Source organism: Misgurnus anguillicaudatus, chromosome 21 (genome assembly GCF_027580225.2).
Source record: "Misgurnus anguillicaudatus chromosome 21, ASM2758022v2, whole genome shotgun sequence".
In the NCBI taxonomy this organism is placed as follows: domain Eukaryota; kingdom Metazoa; phylum Chordata; class Actinopteri; order Cypriniformes; family Cobitidae; genus Misgurnus; species Misgurnus anguillicaudatus.
Window position 1 is genome coordinate 13258196 of NC_073357.2, and position 20839 is coordinate 13279034.

Consider the following 20839-nt stretch of genomic DNA (forward strand, 5'->3'; position numbering starts at 1 on the left):
CCGTTTGAGATATCAAAAATCCCTTCGCAATTTAGCAAGTACAATGTCTCGACATCATGCTCACCACGTTTGGTGTCATTCGCATTAATCCCCTAGGAGGAGTATTTAAAAGTTCACCGCATGCATTTTTTAAACAATCCAAAATAGCCGACTTCCTGTTGGGCGGAGCTTAAATGTTAGAGGGCAATGAGATCTATATGCGTACCAACTCTCGTACATGTGCGTACATGTTTGCCCGTTCTGTGCAACAATGTTTTTTTTTGCATTACGGGGGCGCTACAGAGCCCCCCTGCCACGCCGGAGTTCCAGCCTTTGCCCGGTCCTAATGGCCAACGACTCTGACGTCTGTGCCAAATTCCAAGAGTTTTCGAGTACGTTAAGGCACCCAAATTGCCCAGAAACGTAAAAAATTAAATAAAATAAATCAGAGCAAAAACAATAGGGCTTCGCACCTTTCGGTGCAGGCCATTCTGGCCTGCTCCTCGATGCTCGGGCCCTAATTAGAGATGATTTCACGGGGAGAAATGTAAACGGAGAGGCAGTACCTTATAATGATGCCAACTTACAAAACTTTTGAGCCCCTATAGGAACACATGAGAACCATGTTTAAGAGAAAGGCTAACTATTGAGCTTTAGCAGAAGTTAAACAAAAAAGAATGAACTGGTAGATGATTTTGCAGTGCGTTTTGAAAAATAATTAAAAGCGCATACTGGCATTGTGTTTGCTGATAATCCAGAGGGTCCACATCAGTAGCAATTATTTAAAAAAAAATGCTCTGATGCAAGGTTACCATTCAGAAATATCTGGATTTATCAGAAAACACTGTAGCTTTTGACACTGTCAGCCTAACAGATTTAAAAAGCTGGGCAAGACATGTCGAAAAAATTTCACATGACAAAAAGAAGAAAATTGCATTTCAGGGATAGCAAAAAATCTAAAGATATTTATGCCCCTGTAGTCATATCGCCAAAATACGCTGTTAATTTGTTAGGAAGAGATTTGATGTATTAGTTTAATTTCTGTGAAAGGAGGCATGCAAGCAGCTTATTCTTCAAATAAAAACCCAGACAGCTATGACAGCTCTCAGTTAGAATATTATTACACTCTAGACATGAGAAATCTAGAGGAAGCGCAAGATCTTTTGAAAAAAAAAAGGGTTGCATTGAAAGAGGAAGTGCAGTTGACTGTAGAAGTGAATGCCCTTATGCCCTTATTTCTTAATATATTACATGACAATATATTTCATGTGTCTCCATATATTGTGAAATTGACATAGTAATATATATCATGATATATTATATAAGAATATATTATATATATGTAAGTGATATATTGCAGTATATTATACAATACTGCAATTATTGCCGTTTTCATATATTGAATAAATACATCTCATTATACTATTTAATATATCCCATAATATATTGGAAATATATGTAGTAATATGTTGATACATACATTCTAAATGTATGTAATATATTGCAGTATATATTGGTAATATATGGAGTAATGTGTTGATACATATATTCTAAATGTATGTAATATATTGCAGTATATATTGCCAATATATGGAGTAATATGTTGATATATATATATTCTTAATGTATGTAATATATCAATACATATATTCTTAATGTATGTAATATATCAATACATATATTCTTAATGTATGTAATATATTGATACATATTTTCTAAATGTATGTAATATATTACAGAATATATTGGCAATATATGGAGTAATATGTTGATAATATATTCTAAATGTATGTAATATATTGATACATATATTCTAAATGTATGTAATATATTGCAGTATATATTGGCAATATATGGAGTAATATGTTGATACATATATTCTAAATGTATGTAACATATTGCAGTATATATTGGCAATATATGGAGTAATATGTTGATACATATATTCTAAATGTATGTAATATATTGATACATATATTCTAAATGTATGTAATATATTGCAGTATATATTACATGATATTTTCCAATATACTGCAGTATATTTTTGTTGCATAAGGGTGGTGTTTTTGATAAGATCAAACAAGAATTAGTTTTTTAACTGTGTTAGATTGAAGAATGGAATTAATGGCTTACGTGTTGTAACAAAAACATGGCACAAAGTTAGGACCTGTAGATTTTCATTAGATATGGTATGGTATATCAGCACTACCACCCTGTGTACAAGCAGTTTGTGCAGCAGTGGCTGTAGAAGTATCAGCTGAAATTATTTTATTTTACCATTTGACATTTTTAATTACACATGCTGTAGATATTTTACTTTTAAAAACTAAACTGAAGTTCTTATCACCTGCTCGACATATGTCTTGTATGACTGTGCTAATCTCACAACCACACATTTCCATTCAGAGAGGTAATATAAGACAAACCATTAGAAAAAGGAGAAGTGTGGTTTGTAGATGGTTCGTGTTATAAAGATAGCACAGGCAAAACTAACACAGGATATGCTGTGGTTAGCTCAGATCAAATTATAGAAGCCAGACAGTTGCTAAATACACATTCAGCACAAGCTGATAGAAAAATAGCTTTGACAAGAGCATGTCTTTTGGAAAAAAAGGCCAATCATTAACACTCTAAAAATGGCTGGGTTATTTTTTAACCTAAAATGCTGGGTTGAGTCTGTTGGGTTGTTTTGCTGGTTTTTTTTTTTACATTTTAAACACTTTTTGGGTAGTTTCAGTTTTCTAGGTGTTGGGTTAAAACTGCTGGGTTATTATGCTGGGTTGTTTGAAGAGGCTCATGTGCTTCGCCCCCTTGATGTTTGAATGTGCTCAGCAACGGTCGTCGTGAAAGGACAGAGTCACTGGAAGCAGTTGTTTCAAGGTAGGTTTATATGTTTTTGTGAACATTTCATGAATATAAACAAGATTATAACTTTTTGCGAGACAGCAACGTGTTAATTTATACAGACTAAGACGACGGGTGTAATTCGGAGGAATGACGACTGTTACCTCAGATCGCCATTTACACAAATTGACTCGAATAATCGTTCTAAGATGTTTGATATTGCATTTTAATAAAATTAATAAAATCGATGTTACAAAATCCCCATCACACGGTTGATTACGTTAACTCATGACAATTTCTGTAAGCCTTTAACAAAGCGAGTCAAAACCGGAACCGAGTCGACCTCGGCAACCCCCACTTCGGCTTATTGTGTCAAACATGCGCACAGTTTTCCCTTTCCCAGCTAAGCGATAGGGACGCTGTTAAATTAAATTTAGCGACAAACGAGTTGCTTTCTTGTCATTCGATATGTAAAGACAGGGCGCGAAGACATGTTACCGGCGGCGGAGGATCACGGAGCCAGCGTCTACTCTGTCACTGAGGCAGGGACAAGCAGCACACTCACTTCACAGTCGGTACGACAGGTAACGTGTCGATAAATGAAAACGAAACAGCGTTTCCAAGAACCGGTGTCTTGTATGTATTTTGCTTGTTCCTCTCTTTTAAAATGTAAAAATAATTTAAGTGTTTGGACATGAACTTGAAAACATAAACGTATTTGTCACCAAGACGGAGGCTGCGTGGAAGTGACTATCAGTTAACAAACATGTGTGTTATATGAAATTAGATGTGTTATTGAGTCGTATTTAGTTACTATTTTATATTCATTTCATAATATTTTTGGGTTGTCTCCTGTGATTTCAAATTTATATTGACCAACCCTCTGATCTGTGGCTGATACTGTATCAGAGATAATATGTTTTTTGCAGAGATTAGAGGTGATTTTGTTTTCCCATTCTTTTTTTAGAGTGTGCAGAGTTTTTACGTCCATCCATTGATGAGGCTAGCAAGACCTTCATACAACTTCAGCCAGTAAGTATAACTTTTAATAATTCCTATTTAAAATGTATTGGGAATGTCTTATTTATCTGCTGCATTTTAGTTCTGCAGCACTTTCATCCTATTTGTCAGTCTGTGTGGTTTGCAGCCTTTGTTGTTGGCACAACAGTTAAAGGAGTGTAACACCAAAGTCTTATGCAAACCGACGACAGGCCATTGCAGTTTTGGAAAAAAAATCTTGCACGTGGTGGTAATGCGGCCAGGGATGCAAAAGGAAGCCTTATATTTTTTTATAAAATGTATAATTCACAATTCTGAATACTTAAATCTGATCATTCAGTTCAGACTACTAAAAGTTTTTTCCTCTTTTGTAGATTGCAACAAATGTGGTGGAATTTCTTCTCTGGACAAAATCCTCGAAAACCCTTTCCTTTCGTCCTGGCCCTGGGAAACATGCAGCAGATCTCTCAATGTTTTTTCTCAATCAGTCTCTCTGAATGCGGAAGTGACTTAAACTGCAATTCGGCCAAGATGGCGACGGCACGCACCGCCTACTTTTAGCTTCAAAAATGCTCTTCACAAACAAATGGGTGATGTCACGGACACTACTTGCATATTTTTTACAGTCTATGGTTTAAAGGCATTTTAAGTGCTTGAAAATAAATACCCCAGGCAATGTGCTTCTATGGGAATTCCTGTAGTCTGTCATTTTTCAAATGGATGAATCCTCTCCTGTTCCATTCCTTTGCACATCTTTGTTCGCGACGAGTAACTTTAATAATTGAAGTATTTTTAGTCAAATACATTCCATTCTGTGAAACTTAAAACATTTGTTCTGTAAAAAACCTTTACACATCTATGAATGATTTTACTTTTAATTTAACAATTACATTGTTTCTTTTCTTACACTGCTGTAGTTTTGTTTATGTACATTTCAGTATTTCATTTATATACTGTAAAATTACAAATTCTGTCTTAAATTTAAACGAATTGATTCAACCTGTTACATTGTTACTTCAATGTGCATAATTTATGATATTTTATAAATATATTTATACTTGGGTCGGTAAGCAGTCCTTTAAATGATTTTGCAACTTCCAACTGTAAAAATGTAAGAGTTTGTAGTTATTTTGTAGTCAAATAAACATTTATTTGCTGTTAACAATGGTCTTGATTTACAATAAAGCACATGATAAAAAAATAACCCAGCAAGAATAACCCAAAACCCAGAATATTAATGCCATAAATGGTTAAAGGTATAGCGGAAGATTTTCGCGAATTTTTGAAAATAACCGCCCCTCCACTTTTTTAAAAAATGCACATGCGCAATACTCTACCTTCTCCAGAGAGGTAACGCCTATTAATCATGTGCACGAGAGAGCGTGAACGAGCCGCCTCGTGCACGCTTTGTTTACAAGTTGCTGTCGGCATCGCACAACGCAGAAAAAAGCTACTTTACAAGTGAATATTTGCACTTTTTCCCACTATGTCAGACTCACCACAGGTAAGTGAAAATCTAATAACGACAAGCATCTCTATAGCTAACTTTATTATGCTACAGGCCAATAAACAAGCTATTTTCTAGCATTTAAGTTGTTGTTTTTTATTGCCGGTGCGTTTAGAGCTTTCAAGAAGAGAGTCTTGTGGGATCTGATATTGACTACGAGCCCGTGCCCGGTTAATCCCAACCAAGATGTAGTGGGGGGGTGCGCCTAGAGCCCGAGGGAGACGAGGTCGGGGCAGGGGCGCAAGAGCAAGCACCAGCACCAGCCGAGAGCGGGGAGAATGCGGCCGTGGGAGAGGGAGAGGAAGCGGTCGGGCTAGAGGTCGTGGCCGTCTGCTCGTTGACCTGTCACGGGAGGACTTCCTAAGGGTTGAAGAGCTTCATAAACAGAGGATGGCAATTGAGGAGGTATGTGTACATACATAATCGCTAAATCGTCATTTTTGTTTCACTATACATGTATTTCTTACTTACAAACTCTTTTAGTACAAGCACTACTATTGTGACACGTTATCTTTCCTATTGTAATGCTCCCTAATACATTGCAAGGCAGACAGTGTGCAACAGTGAAAACATTGAAAAGTGTACTGCCTTATTCCTTTTATTAGAAAAAGTTTTCACAAATGAATTCAGTTTGCCTGTTACACTATGGCAGTGGTCTTCACTATTTTTTTCATGAGAGCCACACTGATAGGTCAGGGTCAATAGGAGAGCCGCCTTTACCGCAAAGTATCAAAAGTTACATGCAGTCATAAATAGCATGTCTGCCTATCAATCCGTCAATCTGTTGCAATGCAATAAATACAAGGGCAAATCATTCTTTATCATTTACCAGTCTGAGACAATATGATTTCCCTTAATGACAAAAAAAGGATTTTAATGCTAAGCATTCTTATAATATGCTTATGCAGTACCCCCCAAACCACCAGGGGGCCACCTTTCTCGTAATTTCATGCGGCGCTGCACAGAACGGTTGTCGAGTGACATCTGTGCCGCGAGAGCAATTCGAAAGCATAACAAGCAGTCTGATCTCACGGTACTTTGATGTCATATGACGATCGCTCTGTGCAAGAGCTGCATGTGATTGAACACGGTTCTCGACGTGCATCTTGATCTAATAGGTATGGGTTTCTAACAAAGTTAGCGTCCGGAGCAGAAAAAACAGAAAAAACGCATGCCTGCATGATCATATCACTGTATTATATTACAATGCCATGTGAGCCACAAATTAAAGCTTGCCGAGCCGCATGCGGCTCGCGAGCCGTGCAATGAAGAACACTGCACTATGGAGTTGAAAGTTGTATGTGTCAAAGGGCTACTAAGAGAACATTGTCTAAGTGTGATTTTGTTTTTACAGGATAGGATAAAGAGACTGACATTAGATGACTGCCAACAGCTTCTACAAAGATGCCTCACTCGTGAACCTAGTCTCATCTTTGACCTCATGAGTCTCACCCCTGATCCCCCTCCACCAGGACCTCCTCATCCACAGGCACCCAGCTGGTGTGTCTGTAGAAACTGCAGAAATATGCCAACATTGCTGGAACAGAAATGCTGTCAACAACAACCACAAAACTGCACATCACTATTGCCACACGTGGAGCTATACATCTTGCAGGAAGGTGTGCTAAGACTGGCCAGGCGAATCTGGAATGACCTAAGGGCAGAGGTGGACATCCAGCAAATGGGAGAAAGTCACAGACAGTTTCGTTATGCTGCATATAGGAACTTTGTTGTCTGGCAATATGGTGTTCTGGGACCAGGACATAGAATTGTTATAGCTTCATGCTGTGTGTGGAAAATTAGAGATCCCAGCAAACAGGGGACGTCCCCCGGACGTTGTGAACGTCCGTTTAGGTCCGCATAAGGTCCGCATTGTAACGTTCGCTGGCGGACCTTGTGGGGACGTCCGCAATTGGTCCGCATTGTAACGTTCGCTGGCGGACCTTGCGGGGACGTCCGCAATTGGTCCTCATTGTAACGTTCGCTGGCGGACCTTCCGGGACGTCCGCAGTTGGTCCTCATTGTAACGTTCGCTGGAGGACCTTCCGGGGACGTCGGCATAAGGTCCGCTTTGTAACGTTTGTTGGCGGACTCCCATGTCTGGGTTATCGTCCTTCATCTGACCCGTGTTGCATTTCGGCATCATCAGACAAGGCTCTTTAGGAACACGGAAGTTTCAAAAGAAAAAAACACCTGAACTAAGATTGGATTTTACCAGGGCCGGGTTTCCCGATAACGATTGAACTCAGCACTTAAGAGCGCTTTCTACGAGCTACTTAACGAACACTCGTTTCCCAAAGATGCACGTTAAACGATCGCTCGCAGCTGGGTTTTAAGTGCTACTTACTTACGAGTTGCTATCCATTTGTCAAGTGCTGAAATGTCACCTTTAGAATGACTCGAATTTGTAGCAGAAGCTTGTTTAGGCTAATGATCTTCAGCTGATGTGCACTAACTTTAAAAAATATATATTTTTCATTATTGTTTAATGACTAAATATTATAAAATTTAGTCATTAAACAATTATTTGTTTCAAATTATCAAAATGTTTTAATAATTTGTGCATAATGAAATATTATTTTCCGTGTTTGGTTGGGACTCGTCCCACTGCGGAATGCCTTCTGCATTTTATGTATGATTTAGATTATTATTATTATTTGTTTTTTATTATCTATGTTTATTTATTATTAGGGAATATTGCATTGTACCGTACATATTTATTTGCTTTCCTTAATCAGATGCCATTTCTTTTGAAAACAATTATTTTTACTGTAAATTAATTATAGAAGCAATTGGTAAGAACCATTTATCAATTTGCTAGTACCAACTTTTACCAAAATTTACCAAATATGTTTTCCTTCTTTATTAATTTATGTTTAGTCATTTAAATTTTATTTCTCATTTTAATTTTAAATATATTATATTAAAATAATTTAAACAAATAAACAAAGAAGAACCCAATAAATCTATATAGATTTAAAACATTACATTATCGTCATTGCTGGAGTGCAATTTGCTGGTTGTCCTGCAGGTGACCTTCTAACTCTGTTGTCTTACGATGAATAAACGATTACTCCAGAGCACTCGTAGATCTACGTTGATTTTCAAGTCCTACTTAAGTTACGAAGCTTTTGGGAAACGGCCCGTAATTTTAAGATGAATCGTACGATCGTTTTTACGATCAACTTAGCCTTACGATGCTTTTGGGAAACCCGGCCCAGGAATGTGGCGGTTCCTAAAAATATCTCTTTAAATTATGTATTTTAAGCAGATTAGTGTTTTGCATATTGGCACTTACTGTGGTTTTAATACAAATGTACCATATAGTAATAGAAAAAACATACACATGTGCATGGTTGTTATGTTTGTATTGTAACAATTAAAGTAATAGTTACTATCAATACCCTTTATTCAATATTGATCTAAAAGATTAGTGTTATTTCAATGAATAATTTTCAAATATGCAAGAAAAGATTTGTACTCTTAAAATATTTATAAAAATATTATATAAAAATATTTGTTCAAACAGGAGATAAGAGATTTTAATCTCTTAATAAAGACAAAAAATAATAATAATAATCTAAACTAAAATATTAAATGCAGAGGGCATTTAGCGGTGGGACGACTTCTAACTAAATACGGAAAATAATATTTCATTATGCATAAATTATTACATTTTTTTTTAAAAAGTCATTAAACAATTATGAATAATAATATTGAAATTATTAGTGCACATCGGCTGAAAATAATTAGCCTAAACAAGCTTCTGCTACAAATTCGAGTCATTCTATAGGTGACATTTTAGCACTTGACAAACGGATAGCGACTCTTAAGTAGCACTTAAACCCAGCTGGGAGTAATCGTTTTACGTGCATCTTTGGGAGACGCACGTAAATGAACAAGGAATGTTCGTAAAGTAGCTCGTAGAAAGTGCTCTTAAGTGCTAAGTTCAATCGTTATCGGGAATCCCAGCCCTGAACGCTCATGGGCGCAAATGCATTTGCTATTTAAACAATGTAATAGTGAAAATGATAACTGTGCCGCATTGAAACTAGCAATAAACACTTGCGTCGCGCTTTTCGCTAGCATTGCGCCGTGTGTATGATAGGGCCATATGGCTCCTGAAGTCTAAAGAACTTAAGGAGCGCATTAGTAATATGCGCCTATAAACGAGATGAAAAACACAAACGTTTATAAATATGAAAAATTAAAGGATTCAAATGAAAAACGATTATTATTATTGTGTAAAAAATTGATTAAATTCAATTAATCATTTTTTTTCAGTGTAAATAGTTCTAAAACATCATAACCTTTTTAAGTGCTATGACACCCATAGAGAATGTACCGTAGGCGATGCACCACTTTAGCACCACTTGGTTCTACATAGGATAATATGGGTTAGCTCAGTGGTCTGCCCGCAGGTTTGTGAGATGCTCGCCAAAGCGCATTCTATTAAAAGCCTCAATTCCAATATTTATTTATTACATAATTTATATTAGCTTGTATTAAACCATATCAACAAGTACAATTAAATAAAATCAACAAGTAAAACAAAAAAGTTTTGAGTAGACTATATAAAAAAAGTAGCCCTCCAGATTGTTTTATTCATTGTAATAGCCCTTTCTCATAAAAAGGTTGGAGAACCCGTCATAGCTGCTATATAGCTCAAAAATGGTCCCCTATATGATTACGACCAGTGAACCACTTTTAAGCACATTTTTAGAGTGACCTAGGATTACAATTTTTTGCACAAAAAGATTTTGCACAACGGTGTTGCAACTTCAAGTATATTAGTCGTAATGAAAAAAATGTAAATGCTTTATTCAAATTATTAATAAAAATTGCACCTGTAAATACATACAATTTCAGGGGAAACAATTACACATTAAAACTGCAAGCAGTGATGGAAGGGCCCTCGCACACCTGACACCGCCACGCCGTGGCATGAGAAGAATTAAAGGGAACAGTAGTAAATAGGCATTTAAGCATGTAAACATAGGTGAACCATTTAAAAGTGTAGTATAATGTGCCACATTTCCTGTTGCTAATTACAAATGACAGCGAGGTAGCATCGTGTAAGATAGCATGAGAGAGAGAGAGTGAGTGAGCGAGTGTGTGTGTGTATGAGTGACTACATGTAAATATTGGCACGTAGATGTGTTCTGTCCAGGACTCTTATCAATCATGTGAAGTTTGGGACAAATCCGACATTGCATTATCATTGTAAACATGTTACTTCCTGTTACCAGCTGGTGGCGCTATGACCGTAACTGACTATTGGCATCATAAGTGACTATCAGTGATGGGAGTAACGCGTTACTGTAACTCCACTATTTTTTTAAATCAAGTAACGCAATTACAATTACTGAAATTTAAATGAGTTCGTTACGCGCGTTACTCTATTTTGTAAAAAATAGACAAGACATATCTGATGTCGCAGGACTGTAGTTGGCGGCGCAATGATTCATTACACTTCATCATAGCTGACAGTGCATATAGAATGAACATGAAAAATCTAAACGGGACAACATACCTTTGTTTAAAAATTGTGCGCAAGTCATAATCCATCCGGTCTCATGTTTGTAAATTATCTTCACCAAGCAATCGCAGTATGACATCAACTTGCATTTGTAGTCCACAAAGGTAATAAATCTAAGAAATGTTCATATATTCTTAGATGTTTACATCGGCTTCATGGAAGAGAATGATCCGCAATTGTTGTTTCCACTAAAATATTCACACTGCGGTGTACACCCGTGTTAAAACTCCATAGTATGTGTGAGCTCGCTTTTAGTTTTAGTTTCAGTCTCTCCGTATCCGAACAAAAAATCCACTCGCTCTGTGTCCATCTGACAAAACAATCCACTCGCTCTGTGTTCGTCCGACAAAACAATCCACGTAGCCTACTCCGTTTTCTGAATAAATATCTTCCTTTAATCCTGTGTATCATTTAAATCCAACAGAAAACAAACAATATATGACCAAAGAGCGCAGTCCCTGTGGCAAGCTTCACAAGCTGTGTTCCAATTCAAGTGCTGCACCCTACTAAGCATGCAATAAAAGGTGAGCACTGGCCCATTCAAGGCGCTCAGAAGTTCGCGAAGAGAACTGAAATGAGACGGTCTAACCTTCGGAGGACCCATAATTTGCCTCATCTGCTGCACACGCATCGTGCCTGTCAGCAGGACACAGCGGAGACGTTTCTAACTTATTAAAATAATATGAAATCAGAAAAATTATAATTTATTTGAGAAAATTTGACATGTTGACACAATTGTCTCCAAATTTTTAAAGAGACACTACACAATTTTAACACATTTTATATTTTTGTAAACATGCAGAATATTTGTCTAAATGGTCTAAATGATATACATAAATAAACTAAGTTTAAATATTAAGATAATTTCTAACAAAAATATTCAAAGGTTGAATCTAAAGCAAAATAGGCTCCTACAGTATGTGATATATTAGAGTCTTACGTGTAAAATAGCCCGTCCATATCATTTTACTGTTTGACTGTTCAGTACTGTTCATATTTACATTTAAAAAGCAAACATAAAAGTAACTTAAAAGTTACTTTTCTAAGTAACTAATTACTTTTGATATACAGTAACCGGTAGAGTAATTCAGTTACTTTTAAAAGAAGTAATTAGTAACTGTAACTAATTACTAATTTTTTAGTAACTTGCCCAACACTGGTGACTATTGACATGTAGATGTGTTCAGTCCAGGACTCTTATTAATCATGTGAAGTTAGGGAAAGATCGGACATTGCATAATCAGTGTAAACATGTCACTTCCTGTTGTCAGCTGGTGGCGCTATAACCATAAGTGACTATTGACATGTAGATGTGTTCAGTCCAGGACTCTTATTAATCATGTGAAGTTAGGGAAAGATCAGACATTGCATAATCAGTGTAAACATGTCACTTCCTGTTGCCAGCTGGTGGCGCTATGACCATAAGTGACTATTGACATGTAGATGTGTTCAGTCCAGGACTCTTATTAATCATGTGAAGTTTGGGACAGATCAGACATTGCATAATCAGTGTAAACATGTCACTTCCTGTTGTCAGCTGGTGGCGCTATAACCATAAGTGACTATTGACATGTAGATGTGTTCAGTCCAGGACTCTTATTAATCATGTGAAGTTAGGGAAAGATCAGACATTGCATAATCAGTGTAAACATGTCACTTCCTGTTGCCAGCTGGTGGCGCTATGACCATAAGTGACTATTGACATGTAGATGTGTTCACTCCAGGACTCTTATTAATCATGTGAAGTTTGGGACAGATCAGACATTGCATAATCAGTGTAAACATGTCACTTCCTGTTGTCAGCTGGTGGAGCTATAACCATAAGTGACTATTGACATGTAGATGTATTCAGTCCAGGACTCTTATTAATCATGTGAAGTTTGGGACAGATCAGACATTGCATAATCAGTGTAAACATGTCACTTCCTGTTGCCAGCTGGTGGCGCTATAACCATAAGTGACTATTGACATGTAGATGTGTTCACTCCAGGACTCTTATTAATCATGTGAAGTTTGGGACAGATCAGACATTGGATAATCATTGTAAACATGTCACTTCCTGTTGCCAGCTGGTGGCGCTATAACCATAAGTGACTAATGACATGTAGATGTGTTCAGTCCAGGACTCTTATTAATCATGTGAAGTTTGGGACAGATCAGACATTGGATAATCATTGTAAACATGTCACTTCCTGTTGCCAGCTGGTGGCGCTATAACCATAAGTGACTATTGACATGTAGATGTGTTCAGTCCAGGACTCTTATTAATCATGTGAAGTTTGGGACAGATCGGACATTGGATAATCATTGTAAACATGTCACTTCCTCTTGCCAGCTGGTGCCGCTAGAACCATATGTGACTATTGACATGTAGATGTGTTCAGTCCAGGACTCTTATTAATCATGTGAAGTTTGGGACAGATCAGACATTGGATAATCATTGTAAACATGTCACTTCCTGTTGCCAGCTGGTGGCGCTATAACCATAAGTGACTATTGACATGTAGATGTGTTCAGTCCAGGACTCTTATTAATCATGTGAAGTTTGGGACAGATCGGACATTGGATAATCATTGTAAACATGTCACTTCCTGGTGCCAGCTGGTGGCGCTATAACCATAAGTGACTATTGACATGTAGATGTGTTCAGTCCAGGACTCTTATTAATCATGTGAAGTTTGGGACAGATCAGACATTGGATAATCATTGTAAACATGTCACTTCCTGTTGCCAGCTGGTGGCGCTATAACCATAAGTGACTATTGACATGTAGATGTGTTCAGTCCAGGACTCTTATTAATCATGTGAAGTTTGGGACAGATCAGACATTGGATAATCATTGTAAACATGTCACTTCCTGTTGCCAGCTGGTGGCGCTATAACCATAAGTGACTATTGACATGTAGATGTGTTCAGTCCAGGACTCTTATTAATCATGTGAAGTTTGGGACAAATCAGACATTGGATAATCATTGTAAACATGTCACTTCCTGTTGCCAGCTGGTGGCGCTATAACCATAAGTGACTATTGACATGTAGATGTGTTCAGATCATGACTCTTAGCAATCATGTGAAGTTTGGGACAGATCGGACACTGTATGCCTGAGTTCCAGCAACCTGTTTCATAGCGAAACATCAAACTTTGGCTGGCCGAAATAGACACAAATTTTAATATAGAATCAAATCCTTCGCAATTTAGCATCACAAAGGCCTTAAGATGAGACTCGCCAAATATGATGATGATCCGACGAAAACTGTAGGAGGAGTTAGTTAAAGTATGACTGCTGGAAATGAGAAAAACTGAGCCAAAATCTGAGAAATAATTCAAAATAGCTGACTTCCTGTTTGGTTTAGGGCGTTGCTCCAAGAGACTTTTTTGTAGGGCTTGTAATAATACATGAGCATACCGAAATTCGTACATGTAAGTTAAACACAGTCCAAGGGCTGCTTCATTCAATATTTGAAAGTGGCGCTAAAACATGCTCCTTCAGGTTGCCAGCTGGTGGCGCTATGGCTATAAATGAAAATTGTTATGTAGATGTGTTCAGGTCAGGACTCTTAGCAATCATGTGAAATTTGGGACAGATTGGACACTGTATGCATGAGTTCCAGCAACTTCCTGTTTCATTGGAAAACATCAAACTTTGTCGGGCCAGAACCGACACAAATTTTTACGTAGAGTCAAATCCTTCGCAATTTAGCATCACAAAGGCCTTAAGATGACACTCACCAAATATGAAGATGATCCGACGAAAACTGTAGGAGGAGTTAGTTAAAGTATGACGCCTGGAAATGACAAAAACTGCGCCCAAATCACAAAAATAACTCAGAATAACTGACTTCCTGTTTGGTTTACGGCTTCGCTCCAAGAGACTTTTTTGTAGGTCTTGTCATGCTACAGATGCGTACCGAATTTCGTAATTGTACGTCAAACACAGTCCGAGGGCTGCTTCGTTGAAAATTTGTAGGTGGCGCTATAGAGCCATTTTCTCACGCCTAATTCTAAAGCATACACCACATGTAAATTTTCATCACTCTTGACATCTGTGCAAAATTTCATGAGTTTTCGAGTATGTTTAGGCCCTCTAAAGTCCCGCTGAAGTCGGAGAAAAAGAAAAAAAATAATAAATATAGCTGCAAGCAGCGATGGCGGGCCCTCGCACATTATTTTTCCGCTACACGGTGCGTCCGAGAAAACGATGCACGGTGGGCAAGGGCCTCAAGTGGGTAAATATCAGTGGGCTATTTAATGTTGTTACTGACCCATTTGGGGACTGTAGGTAAAAGAAACCCCACATTTTAGACAAACGGGGGGGGGGGGGCTAGTCAGCCGCTAAATAGACACCCCTTTATCTGACCTTTTTGTCAACACTTAACTGCCAACAACTCTGATGTGTGTGCCAAATTTAAAGTTAATCCAAACACGCCAAGAGCCTTAAAAAAGCCTTAAATAAAAGTAAAGTTTGACAGGTTGCCATGGGAACAGCGTTCGAGATGTCAAAAATTCCTTCGCAATTTATCATCTACAATGTCTCTGCATCATGTTGACCACTTCTGGTGTCAATCGAATGAATATTCTAGAAGGAGTATTTAAAAGTTCACTGCATGGAACTGAAAGGCTTCAATATGCCTTTAAAATGAAAGTAAAGTTTGACACGTTGCCATGGGAACAGCATTCGAGATATCAAAAATCCCTTCGCAATTTATCATCTACAATGTCTCAGCATCATGTCGACCACTTTTGGTGTCAATCGAATGAATATCCTAGAAGGAGTATTTAAAAGAACATCGGATGGAACTGTCAAAAAAATGCACCTTTGTGACTGACACACTTCCTGGCGCCTGGTGGTGGCGCTATACCCGAGACTCACAATAGGCACATCGATGCGATCGGAATCTTCAGACGAACAAACACCCCGCGTGTCATCACAATAAGACATTTTTTGCCTTAGATATTAGACACTTCCTGTTTCTCTGATTTCGCCATGACTTTGTCGCTTCGCCATGGCAGAACCGTTCGAGATATCAAAAATCCCTTCGCAATTTAGCAAGTACAATGTCTCGACATCATGATCACCACGTTTGGTGTCAATCCCATGAATCCCCTAGAAGGAGTATTCAAAAGTTCACCGCATGCATTTTTTAAACAATCCGAAATAGCCGACTTCCTGTTGAGCGGAGCTTAAATGTTAGAGGGCGAAAGTTGTTCGGGTCGATGAGATCTATATGTGTACCAACTCTCGTACATGTGCGTACATTTTTGCCCGATCTGTGCCCCAATGTTTGTTTTTGAATTACAGGGGGCGCTACAGAGCTCCCTTGCCACGCCCGTATTCCAGCCTTTGCATGAGCCTAGTGGCACGCGACTCTAACGTGTGTGCCAAATTTCAAGACTTTTCGAGTATGTTAAGGCTCCCAAATTAGCACAAGTGTTGAAAAAAATAAAAAAAAATATAGCTGCAAGCAGCGATGGCGGGCCCTCGCACGTTATTTTACCGCTACACGGTGCCTTCGAGAAAACGATGTACGGTGGGTATGTGCATCAAGTGGGTAAATATTAGTGGACTATTTCATGTTGCTGCTGATCCATTTAGGTACTGTAGGTAAAAGAAACCCCACATTTTAGACAAACAGGGCGCTAGTGAGCCACGAAATAGACACGCCTTTATCTGACGTTTTTTTCAACACTTAACAGCTGACAACTCTGATGTGTATGCCAAATTTAAAATCAATCTAAGCACGCCAAGAGCCTTAAATATGCCTGAAATAAAAGTAAAGTTTGACGCGTTGCCATGGGAACAGCGTTCGAGATGTCAAAAATTTCTTCGCAATTTAGCGTCTACAATGTCTCAGCATCATGTTCACCACGTTTGGTGTCAATCCCATGAATCCCCTAGAAGGAGTATTCAAAAGTTCACTGTATGCATTTTTGAAACCATCCAAAATGGCCGACTTCCTGTTGGGCGGAGCTAATAGGTTTGATTGTGAAAGCTGTTCTGGTCGATGGGATCTATATATGTACCAACTCTCGTACATGTGCGTACATGTTTGCCCGATTTGTGCACCAATAATTTTTTTTGCATTATAGGGGGCGCTACAGAGCCCTACTGCCACGCCCGTGTTCCAGCGTTTGCCCAGTCCCAATGGCCAATGACTTTGAGGTCTGTGCCAAATTCCCGGTGTTTTCGAGCATGTTAAGGCACCCAAAGTGCATGCCAAGTGCTTAAATATGCCTGAAAATGAAAGTAAAGTTTGACGTGTTGCAATGGGAACAGCGTTTAAGATATCAAAAATCCCTTCGCAATTTATCATCTACAATGTCTCAGCATCATGTTGACCACTTTTGGTGTCAATCGCATGAAAATCCTAGGAGGAGTATTTAAAAGTTCACCACATACAACTGTCAAAAAATCCACCTTTTGTGACTGCACCACTTCCTGGTGCCTGTTGGTGGCGCTATACCCGAGACTCACAATAGGCACATCGATGCGATCGAAATCCTTGGCCGGACATACACACTGCGTTTCATCCCAATAAGACATATTTTGCTCTAGATATTATACACTTCCTGTTTCTCTGAATTCGCCATAAATTTGACGGCTCGCCATGGCAACACCGTTCGAGATATCAAAAATCCCTTCACAATTTAGCAAGTCCAATGTCTCAGCATCATGTTCACCACGTTTGGTGTCAATCGTATGAATTCCCTAAGACAAGTATTTAAAAGTTCATGACTGACTCACTTCCTGGCGCCTGGTGGTGGCGCTATAGCCGAGCCTCACAATAGGCACATCGATGCAATCGGAATCTTCCGACGAACAAACACCCAGCATGGCATCACAATAAGACATTTTTTGCCTTAGATATTAGACACTTCCTGTTTCTCTGATTTCGCCACAACTTTGTCGGCTCGCCATGGCAGAACCGTTCGAGATATCTAAAATCCCTTCGCAATTTAGCAAGTCCAATGTCTCGACATCATGTTCACCACTTTTGGTGTCAATCGCATGCATCCTCTAGGAGGAGTATTTAAAAGTTCAATGCATACATTTTTTAAACAATCCAAAATGGCCGACTTCCTGTTGGGCGGAGCTTAAATGTTAGAGGGCGAAAGTTGTTCGGGTCGATGAGCTCTATATGCGTACCAACTCTCGTACATGTGCGTACATGTTTGCACGATCTGTGCGTCAATGTTTGTTTTTGTATTACAGGGGCGCTACAGAGCCCCCGTGCCACGCCCGTGTTCCAGCCTTTGCACGCTCGCAATGACGGACGACTCTGACGTCTGTGCCAAAATTCAAGAGTTTTCGAGTATGTTAAGGCACCCAAAATGCCCAAAAGTGTTAAAAAAAATAAAAATAAAAAAAAAAATAATAAATTCGAGCAAAAACAATAGGGCTTCGCACCTTTCGGTGCAGGCCATTCTGGCCTGCTCCTCGGTGCTCGGGCCCTAAAAAATAATAAATTCGAGCAAAAACAAAAGGGCTTCGCACCTTTCGGTGCAGGCCATTCTGGCCTGCTCCTCGGTGCTCGGGCCCTAATAACTCCTTGAAGAACAATAGGGTCCTCACACCCCGGTGTGCTCGGGCCCTAATTATGAATGTATATTCTTAATTGTGTATATATCTATAAATGCATTTATAATCGATGAAAGGTTAAAGGATTATGGATTGATAGATGGATATATCACACTGTAGACAGATGTAAACAATGTCCAGCTAGCAAGTGTTACAACAAGCCCTCTGCCTGTTACTATGAACCCCACATATGGAATACTGAACATTGTAAGGCTTGCACTTCTGTCACTTTCGGTGTAATTACATAAGAATGATACATTGTAAAAAAAAAATCACTTTTTAAGTAAATTTAACTTTTTTAAAAAAACTAAAAAAAAAGTAATTCTTATAATTTTCATTGAAATTAGTTGAATTATTTAGTAAATATAACTAACTGGGAATTGGACTTGTACTTCCCAGCATACTTTGCATGGGAAGAGTAAAATTTGAAATTAAACGCTAATTTATGTGTTTTTAACAAAAAAGAAAGACTTCTTAGTGTTTAATGTTAAATTATCTTTGAGATTGAGAAGAGTGTTTGTTTCTGTTTTGAGTTTTGTGGTTACTAATCATTCAGAAGAGTGGTGCTTGTGTATAGACAATATTTGCTGTCTTCCAGCTATGGTTTATTTGTTTTTGTGACTAATGGTGAGTTACTGGCACTCTTGTTTGGGAAAGCAAAAATCTCTTATTAAAGGACAAATTGAAAATATTGGGTTTGCTTTATTTGTCTGAATATTAATGAAAGTTAAGATAGAATAAGAGATAAAAAACTATTAGATTAAATTTAAATTTAGTGTACTGAACATAAAATAAATTCTACTCAAAATAGTTTAGCTACAATTATGAATATAATAATCTGAAATTACTTATAAAATATAAGCACACTCAATTAAAAATTATAAGTACCCTCAACTTAAAAAAAATATATTTGGATTTAAATAAATTTATTGTGTGTGCATCTTTTTGCAAATCGTCTTGCAGGTGTTCATTTGTAGCCGATATGTGTGTTTTGCTTATGTAAAATTAAGATTAATCTAACAATGTTTTGAAATGATAAAGGCCAAACCAAAAAGCGCTGTGCCCGACTTGACCTACTCTGCACTCGCGGAGCTTTGTCTGGCCAACCAGTCTGCGCACCCCAGCATCAAAACGAACACACACACACACACACACACACACACGCGCCTGTTTGGGGTTCGTGGATCTGGTTCGCGTGACAGATGCTCTGCCAATACATCTATGCAAAAGACAATCTCTTTACTGCCTGTAGAGGCACCTAATTTAAAATACACAATAATTTCAGTAATGTTAATGTTACAGTATCACATTCAAATTCAGGGTGCGAATGATTAGTAATCAATAATACATCTCTATTACATAAACATTAAACGTGTTTTGATGTATACTGAACTCTGTGAATATATGATGTGTATTTGGCTTGTGTGCTCTATTACCATTCATATATGCAACCAAAGATGTTACTGCAAAATGGTTAGAACATAAAATTCATCATAGATATAGACGTCATTTTCACTCTCAAAATGCACCACATGTATTGATGTATTAGATGATTTATTTTCGTTTATTTGCACTAAATCACTGTTTTGTTTAGTCTTGATGGTTTGAAAGATAAAAAAAATCCCTGTTTTTATTTCACAAATATGTGATTAATCATAATGTAAATAAAATGTATTGTATTAGGCTAATAATTTACTAATAATATTTATTAATACTTATTTAATTTAACTTTGTATTATTACAAATACATATTATAATAATTTACTACACTTCAATGGTTTTTAGCCTTGGTCTCATGTTTTTTTTTTTTTTTTTTTAAGCGGGGGTAATAATCTACAACACAAGTGTGATTATATGTTTTTTTTAATTATTATAAAAATAAAATATGTAAACTTTGCATACAAATCACAAATCTTATTTTTTATCGCGCGTGCAAACAAGCGCGAGACCCAGCCGTTGGTTCACAGCTCGCGGCACAGCCTGACTCCGGTGAGTAGCGTCTGACTGGATTACTGCAGCTGGCTTCAAGTTTTCCTGAGGTAGGTTCTTATTTAAGAAATTCTAAACAAAATTCAATTACGAGTAGCATTTTAAAGGTTACCCCACCACAAAAATATCAGACATTGTGAAATAAATAAATAGTTAATGGCTATTTCTATCAGGACTCAATCTGAGGGAACTGGCTTGTGGCGTCATTTATAGAAAAAAACTATAAACTTTTTAATAAAATGACTGGATGGCTTTTTATAAGTTAGTATAACACGTCTAGCATTCACAACCAATTAGTTTCGTAGTTTTTTTTACTACAACTCACTAGTCGGGTTAAAAGCCGTTAAAGTGCGTGACGTCAAATGATTCCTTATGTGGCAGTAATGCAGAGCTTCAGGCTCTGGC

General features: G+C 37.8%; 1 long non-coding RNA gene across 1 annotated transcript; it reads left to right on the forward strand.

Annotated features, from left to right (window-relative positions):
• Positions 1-2032: 2032 nt before the first annotated feature.
• On the forward strand, positions 2033-7131 carry LOC129447207 (uncharacterized). Its single transcript, XR_012360280.1, has 4 exons — positions 2033-2859; positions 3791-3855; positions 4197-5734; positions 6684-7131. It is a non-coding gene; the product is annotated as an uncharacterized lncRNA (long non-coding RNA).
• The last annotated feature ends 13708 nt before the right edge of the window (positions 7132-20839 follow it).